This window comes from Fistularia commersonii, chromosome 21, assembly GCF_037954325.1.
Source record: "Fistularia commersonii isolate RoL2024-O1a breed Wild chromosome 21, RoL_Fcom_v1.0, whole genome shotgun sequence".
Lineage (NCBI taxonomy): Eukaryota > Metazoa > Chordata > Actinopteri > Syngnathiformes > Fistulariidae > Fistularia > Fistularia commersonii.
Genome location: NC_141304.1, coordinates 14,701,116 through 14,707,473, shown reverse-complemented (window position 1 = coordinate 14,707,473; position 6,358 = coordinate 14,701,116).

Below are 6,358 nucleotides of genomic sequence, written 5' to 3'. Positions count from 1 at the left end.
TGCCCTAAGAAGGCCTTTCCTTCTCCTGCCTTAAGCCCAAGACTCCCCTCCTTCTCCCCGCCAAAAATCCCTCAGGTAATTCAAACATGTGTTGATAGATTCGGAGAATAGAAATGACATGCCGTGTTGCGTTTATTTTCACACGGCGTGCGCGATCCATGTGTCACCAGGTGCTCCCCGTCGGGGGAATGAACACGCCGGTCGAATGCAATAACAGTCCCCCGCAAACAGAAACGCTGTGCTTTTTATTTCCATGCAAATCCAGGGGGGGGCGGCGAGAGTCGACAGCGGAGGGCACGTCTGGAGAGGCGCGGCGATATTAGGTTTAAACCTGCATGCCGGCCCCTCCTCGCGATTGGATGACGCCGATATCGTGTTGCTGCCATGTAGAATCAGGGCCTTAAATGCCACCGAAGAAGTCCCGGTTGCCTCTCGGTGTCACTTCAGCTCAAGCGAAAACAGCTGCCGGTCTTACAGCACCTCGGATCGGGTCTTCGGGAGCGAAGAGAACCGAAGACAAAGCTTCTGTGATGTAAGAAACTTGGAGTTGGTCTCATTTACGGAGAGGCCTCTTCAGCTCCTACAGATGGTTGGGACCTCCAGGTGCGTCACCGCAAGTGTTGGGCAGAACACCCGAATTCGGGAGCAAGATGTCTGCTGTGATGACCTCAACCAACAACATCTGGCCCAACAAGCTTCGCAGGTCAGATCTCCACCTGGAGGACAAGGGTCACTCCCTCGGAGACGGCAGTGTCCAGACAGGTTGTCTGGAGATCATCTTTGCAGAACTGGAGAGGCCGTCAGTCACCAGAGGAGGGGGTTCATGACAGGACCTTTCAGCTTCATGCAACACCAACTCTGAGATCCCTCCTGGGACACATCAACACACACAGACAAGAAGATCCTTCTGCACCTTGCAACTCTCCTGGAGAGGTCAACAAGCTTCTTCAGTTCCAACAGAACGGGAAGTTACCGGTAGGTCACTGCCAGAACGCCACAAGTCAAGAACATGGTGTCTGCATTGGCGAGACACAACGGCCTCTGGCCCAACGAGCTCTTCAGGAGAAGTTTCCAAGGTCCACCTACACCTGAAGGATAAGGGCCACTCCCTTGGAGACGGCAATGTCCAGACAGGTGGTCTGAGAGAGGAGTCAAAGAGGCCATCGTTCCCAAACTGGAGTCAGTGAACAGAGGAGGGGGGGTTTTGACGTGACCTTTCACCTTCCGATGTCCAGATCCATCCTCGGACACATCAACACACACGGACAAGAAGATCCTTCTGCACCTTGCAACTCCCCTGGAGAGGCCACTCAGCCCAGGTGAACCAACAGACTTCTTTTGTTTTACACAATAGCCTCACTATTAGCTTCTCGAATTCCAACTCAGGTGAGCCGCCCCGGCCACACACACACACCAGCAAGACTCCGGTTCACACACCAGCTGAAAGAAGCAACTCACAAAGGTAGCCAAAATTTTTGGAGGCCATACCACTACACATCAAAAACCTAAAGACATCATCCCGGAGCAGAGAATTGGACCAGCTGGCACATAGAAGTTTAGACGTTTGCTGTCCTGGTCCACCCTGAGGACTATGGAAAGTAGGTGGAGAAACCCCAAAGAGTGCCAAGAGTCCAGAGAGGGGGACCCCTCTGGAGGACTGGTGGTCGCCCCTGCAGAACCTTGGAGAACGATGATCCATTAAAGGGGAGGCCTTCATTTCTGGGAATTTGTGGATCCCCTCAGCGCAGCATCATCTCCATATCAGCTCAGCGGACCATCAAACACACAAGGTAAACACACACACACACACACACACACACACACACACAGTCCTCCTGCTTTATTTATTGATATTTCCATTGCTTATGGATGTGGAAAGAGGTGCAGAGGGAACGGGAGAGGCGGCGGGGAACCGTGTTTTTGAACAGGTTGGCGATGATCACACAGTCTTGGGGCCGCCGTTAATGACTTATTCATGGACCCTTCTGGCCCCCTGGTGGCCCCTGGGAATGTACCAAACAGATGCAGGGGGGGGAGCACAGATTTTGGGGGGCCGCGGGGAGGACGGAGGGGGGGTATGGAGGAACAATATGTCGGGACGGTGGAGGAGGAGGGAGGCTTAAGCTCCGCGCTGAAAGACAAACAAAAACGAGATTATGGAGGGGAAACGGCGGCAGGCGGTGTGAGGAACCACAACCGGAGATCACATTCGGACCCCGAGGAAGGATCCACGTCTGCGCGAGGTTCCTCAGGGTTCTCCGGGTTCCTCACACAGTCCAAACACATCCAGGAGGTTCTAGATTGTCCGGAGGTTTGAAGGAGAGGGTGAATGTTGAGTGTCTCCATTTGACAAATGAATGACAGGGTGAATGATTGTATGTCTCTAAACTACATGTGAATGAGAGGGTGAATGGTTTTATATCTATGTGAGAGGGTGAATGGTTTTATGTTTATTAACTTATGAATGAGTGAGTGAATGGTTTTATGTCTGTTTATGACGCATGACTGAGAGCGGATGGTTGCATTTGTACGTCTTCCAATGACACGTGAATGAGAGGGTGAATGCTTTGTATGTTCTTATGACAAATAAATGACAGGGTGAATGGTTGTTTGTCTCCATGTGATGAGTGAATGAGGGATTTTGTCTTTATATGACATGTGAATGAGAGGGTGAATTATTTGTCTCTAAATTAGCTGTGAATGAGAAGATAAATGGTTTTATGTCAATATTATGTGTGGATGAGAGGGTGACTGTTTATATGATGAATGAATGAATGTATGAATGAATGAATGAATGAATGAATGGATTAGTGAGTCCAACTGATCCTCCTGACGGTCCGTCATGGCGTCCAGCTGTTTCTATGCGTTCTTTGCCGAAGTGGAAGCTCTCGAAAGCTAAAAAATGAAACGTCGAAAGACGTTTTCTGTGTAAGTGGAGCAGGAGCCGGGCGGTGAAACGAAGACAGGCCGTCGCTTGCTTTCAGATAAAATATGTGCCTACAGAACCGCTTTGTTCATTTAATGAATCTAAGAAACTGGAGACGACGGTAAACAGCAGGAAAATGCTATCAAGCATCATGATCACATTATCTGCGCGCACGCGTCCTCTTCTGCACCGGTATTAACAACAACTGACGCGAAAGGCGGCGCCGCCGAGATGAACGGGAGCCGACGCTAATCTGCAAGGCCAGGACGTCGGAATGGAACGATCAAGAAAACAGAGAGCAAGAGAGGGCGTCCGTGCTGTCTGGTTTGGAGATGTATCGAGGAGAAGACGGGAAGCAGAGCTGGAGGAGAAGGACGTGGAGGTGTGGAGATGTGGAGGTTCCTCTATGAAGGAATGAGTCCATCAGAGGGACGGCGAGATGGCCCAGAAGAAGAGGCGATTGAAGGACAGGAAGTGAGTTGGTTAGAAAAAGAAGACGACGACATTAAATCCCCTGATCAGTGAGGTGCAGTCAGGGGAGGCAGGAGAGGCCGTGCCTCACTTGCCAATCTTGGAAAGATGTCAAATGAAAAGGTTATATTTATCAGTGATTTGTACTAGAAATGTATTTTTCATTGAACTTCAGTTTTAGATTTTTTATTTTAAATTCAAAATGGCTGAATTTTCACATTTTTTGTTCACATTCTGAGCAGAGACGTGCGGCGAGGCACTGGACTGGTGAGCCTCAATGACGGCTGACTGCTGGCATGCTATGCACTAAGACCGTACATCCGTCTCGATTAAAATGCCTCAACACTTTTGCTATTTGACCTACATTTCCAATGTGCAGTGGGTTTTTAGTCAACGACTACATGTGTGTTACTAGTTTCTTGTGCTGAGCGAAGCTGCAAAGAGCCACTTAATGAGGCACGCAGTTCCCCTGCCTCTGCAGTAGGGGGCGCTCTGCTAATTCGGTGAATAAGCTCCTCCGCAAGATTCATATGTTTGTAAATCTGATTGCGATGCAGTCATCGCCTCACCAGCCATGAACTTCACCGCACATCACTGTCCCGGATACTTCGTACAATCAAACCAAAACAAGCCTCATTTGAGAATCGTCCAATAAATTTTAAAGAAAACTCTTATTAGCGATCGGTGCAAAAGCCACAGAGGCTCTTAAAAATCCTTCTGAACGGCATTACTTCAAAAGTTCATCGCCGTCGGGTGAAGATCACGTCACTCGCCGCAACAAACGTTGCCAAAAAAGCCAAAAAACATGCCGGACGATACCGCACGTCTTTGCAAACCCCTCCTGCCGGGTCGAGAACCTTTACAAGCCCCGTCCCGGAGCGTTCGACGTGAGAACGGATGCTTCTGGAGGGGGTTTTCTAAACAACATCCCCAACACTGGGTGGCGCTAGTGAGCGTGCAGCTGCGCAAGTTTTTTTCCAAAACTGGGGCATCTTCAGGTGTGGAGCCGATCGCGAACATCTCCTATCTCAGGGATTCCGAGGACGTATCAGCGGCTCCATCAGGAACGAGGCCGCCGCTTTCTTTACCTTTTAAGAGCACCGGCAAAACAGGCGGCGCAGCGCAAATCTCTGCGAAGTGCGTCGCCGGTGGGTGGAGGCGGATTTGCCGAGGCCGTTATCTCACCTCCGAACACGACTTTGATTAAGACGGAGATTTGGGGAGGCTTGAACAAACAACCCCGGGGAGGAATCAGTGTTGTAAACAAGCGCCTCCACAAAACACTAATTCAGAGAGGAGTCGAGGCAGGGGTCTTCTTATCACGTCAAGAAAGGAGAAGACCTCCGTCTTCTACAGCTTTGCTTTCATTGTAGCCTCTTTTGCTGCAGCTAACCTCCACCTCTATCGGTGTTTTCTTTGCAGACGACATGGCGATGTGAGGTGAGAACGAGGAGCAGGTCCTCCATCTGCCCTCATCCACACATCAAGCTGTTATTTGTAAACAAATCCTTCAAATGTATATATTTATCACATTTAATTTCCACCTGTTGCTCTCGAAATACCGTCATTTCCTGATTATAAGTCGCTACTTCTTTCACACACTTTGAACAACGATGCAGCTAGTTTATGTTTTCTTTCTTGGGCTTACGAGCTTTGCGCCGCCACAACCTTTCTCCCCGTCACATCGGACCGATGAAATGATTGTGAAATTCTGAAGTTGTTCCATTCCGACACTGAAAAAGACGACTTTAAGAGGTTTAGTGCTCGGGAAGGAGACCTAGAGAGTGATCAACTAGGTCGGGGATAGAAAATGGACTTTTCCATGTCATTTCTGGACTATTGGGCGCTCCTGAATATAAGCCGCACCGGCTAAAAATGACCAAATAAATACATGTAAAAAATAAAGGTTTGTTTGTCATGTTATAACATGGACACCTGCAGCTTATAGACAAGTGCAGTCCATATATGCACACATAGATTTATTTAGTTATTTTACCCGGTGTGGCTGATATTCAAGCGCACTCAATAGTCCCAGAAATGTTTTAGATTTGGTTATACTTAATAAATCCCTTGCGATGCCCTACCCACTGCGCCACAAATGTTATTTTTTGTCAGAACGGCATGTAACGGCACTGTTTGGTAAAAAGCATTTCTTCCAGGATATGTATTGAATTTTTTTTTTTTTTTTCATAAATATCTCATGTTATAACATGGACACCTGTAGCTTATAAACAAGTGCAGCCAATATATGTACACATTTAGTTATTTTGTTACTTTTAGTCGGTGCGGCTTATATTCAATAGTCTTGCTCAATCGTCCAGATATTACAGTTTATGAATATTATTGTTAAATGAATCCAGGGCAGCAATACTCATCCATCCAGGTTAATCCTGATCAAATTCGTTCACGGACTTGCGTTTTTTTCTCTTGAAGAAGTTTCACCTCTCATCCCACATATGTGTTTTTCCACATGTAACGGCCAGGGTGCGATCTGAAGCATTGATCTTTGTTTTCCACGATCTTCATATTCCAACTCGGATAAATACTGTAGTTTCCCGACCGAGCTTTCCTGAATATAAGCCGTTCTGACTAAAATAACATGCGCGGCGCAGGGGTAGCGCCATCGCAAGAGATTAATAAAGTACAATGAAATTTAAAAAAATTCCGGGACTATTGAGTGCATCGAAGTATAACCTGCACCGGCTAAAACCATATTAAATTCGACTTCTTTGGTGTCGGAATTGAACAGCCTCGGAATTTCACGGTCATTTCGTCGATCCGATGCGTCAAGGCTAAATATTTTGATAGCACGAAGCTTGTTAGCGCCCCAAACATTCCACCCATTCGCCGCATCGTTGTTAAAGCCACAGCATCGGAAGCGTGCGGAAAAATAGCTGCTTATATTCCAGAATTTTCCGTGCCCGCATTAGCACAACGTCCCTCGTTCAACCAAGATTCGTC